Source organism: Aplysia californica, unplaced genomic scaffold, assembly GCF_000002075.1.
Source record: "Aplysia californica isolate F4 #8 unplaced genomic scaffold, AplCal3.0 scaffold01022, whole genome shotgun sequence".
Lineage (NCBI taxonomy): Eukaryota > Metazoa > Mollusca > Gastropoda > Aplysiida > Aplysiidae > Aplysia > Aplysia californica.
The window spans coordinates 138,431-141,225 of record NW_004798292.1 but is presented as its reverse complement, the minus strand read 5'-3'; positions in this window follow the sequence as shown (position 1 = coordinate 141,225).

Here is a 2,795-nt window from a genome sequence, read left to right as displayed (position 1 = left end):
GGCTTAAGGGGTTTGTAGGTCAGGAGGGTTGTGCGGTTCAATTTGCTGACTTTCTCGATAATGGGCGTTAAAATTTTTTTGCGGTACTCACTGTGAAGAAGGTTGGCTGTGAATTCCTCTATCCGTTGTTTAAAAGAATTTTCACGGGAACAAATGCGGCGTAGTCTAAGGGCAACGCTATAGACCACAGAACGGAATATATGTTTAGGATGGTTTGAAGAAGGTGGGGTGTACAAGTCTGTCTCAATTTGGTTATCTGCAATGAGAAGGGACATGTCCAGGAAAGAAGTGGACTTATTTGGGCTGGAATAAGTAAATTTGATGTAGTGGTGCACCTTGTTCAAATCAGTGAGAAATTTTTGGTTTGTTTCAGAGCAACCATTGTGCAAGGCGATGTCATTCATGTAACGCATAAGTACAACTGGTTGGTTGGGAAGAGGGGAGACGTATTTGCGCCAAAATTCAGCCATAAAAATGTTGGCATAAGAGGGGGTAATTGGGGTACCCATCGCTGTGCCAGTCAGCTGGAGAAAATTTTGATTGTTAAATGAAAAATTATTGAGGGTGAGGACAAATTTCAACAGTTTGCAAATTTCTAAAGTTTGACGTGTGTTGTAGGGTGCAAGGCTTCTGAGGGCGGAGCGGCACGCCTCAATACCTTCTTGGTGTGGTATGTTGTTGTACATGTTGACAACGTCTATGGCCAAAAAGTTAGTTTCAGGAGTGAGCATGTTTTCAGAATTAATAGTTTCTATTTTTTGGAGAACATGGAGATTATCTTTCACTCAGTGGGTACCACAAAAGTCAGGGACAAGGGGTTTGAAAATGCTGTCCAACCAATAGGAAGCTCTGACTGTAGGACCATTAATTTGGGAAATAATGCCTCTAAATGGAGGGAGTTTAGAATTGGTGTTTGCTTGCTTGTGGATTTTAGGTAGGCCATAAAAGTAGGGACACGACACCTCCCCGTGAAGAATACACTTAGACATATCCGGGGATATTACGTTGAGGTATTCGAGATGGCGGATTTGGTCCTGAATGGCGCTAAGGTGAGAGGAAGTGGGGTCGGAGCTGAAGGGTTTATAGAGAGAAGGGTTATTCAACATAGACGAGATGGTGTTGTTGTAGTCAGTGGTGTCCATGACCACAATGGAGCCTCCCTTGTCAGCTTCACGGATAGTAAGATTGGTGTTATCAATGAGTTCACAAAGGGCTGACCTTTCTGCACGGGATAAATAAATAAATAAATTGTCTCTTTTTGAAGGTTGTCTGCAAGTGTTTCTGCTATGGAGCGCTGATTTTTCTATGTTATCACAGTAAAGGTCAAGGGCAGCATTACGTCCTGGAGGAGGAGTCCAATTACTCTTAACATATAATTTGGGTGGTATAACGGAAGAAGGAGAAGGGTTAGTTTCTGAAAAGTACTCCAAAAGTCTGCAGCGTCTCGTGTAATCTTTTGTATCCTGTATGAATTGAAAAAGGTTAAAATTGTTTTGCGTAGGGCAAAAACCTTTACCCTTGGATAAGAGTTTAACTTGGGCAGATGATAAGGGTAGTGAGGACAGGTTGATGACATTTCCCGAAAAAGAGTGTTGGGGTGATGTGTTAGGCATGAGGAGTGGCCGTGCTTGGTGTAGATGACCGAGTCCAAAAAGTGAAAAGACTACGCTTGGGTCTGAAGGTGACTAATTAGTCACAAAGCTTATTCATGCGAGTACAATATTATTCAAAAGGTATTGCCCAAGAGAAATGAAATGAAATGAAATCACCAGGAGTCGGGTAGCCATTTTACTTTGTTTTCAAGTCTTTCTGCTCGCGTCACTATACATCATCATCATCATCATCATCATCATCATCATCATCATCATCATCATCATCATCATCATCATCATCATCATCATCATCATCATGGTATTGCCACTAACACACAGTCTACATCTATATATACAGTATTATAACTTAACACATGAAGACGCTCGTTTAATTCCAGGAGTCGGGTAGCCATTTTACTTTGTTTTCAAGTATTTCTGCTCGCGTCACTTTACATCATCATCATCATCATCATCATCATCATCATCATCATCATCATCATCATCATCATCATCATCATCGTCATCATCATCATCATCATCATCATCATTACATCTATATATACAGTATTATAACTTAACACATGAAGATGCTCGTTTAATTCCAGGAGTCGGGTAGCCATTTTACTTTGTTTTCAAGTCTTTCTGCTCGCGTCACTCGGCCCTAGCTTATTCTGACAGGTACAGTCAACTCATCACTCTTCTCTTGTGATCTAAGTTATATCAATTATAATATTATCCTATAAGAGATAGATACTTCTCAGTTAATCTAAGTTATATCAATTATAATATTATCCAATAAGAGAGAGACACTTCTCAGTTAATCTTAGTTATATCAATTATACAATAATATCCTATAAGAGAGAGATACTTCTCTGTTGATCTAAGTTATATCAATTATAATATTATCCTATAAGAGAGAGACACTTCTCAGTTAATCTAAGTTATATCAATTATATGATATTATATTATATTAAGAGAGAGATACTTCTCAGTTGATCTAAGTTATATCTGTTATACATGTATTATTATGCTATAAAAGAGATAGATACTTCTCTGATGGTCTAAGTTATATCAATAATATTATCCTATAAAAGAGACAAACGATACTTCTAAACTTCCAATGACACAGCAAACACATCACATACCCTGTTTCTATCTATCAACTCTTTCTCTTCCTCCCTCTATCCCTCCTCCTCCCCCCTC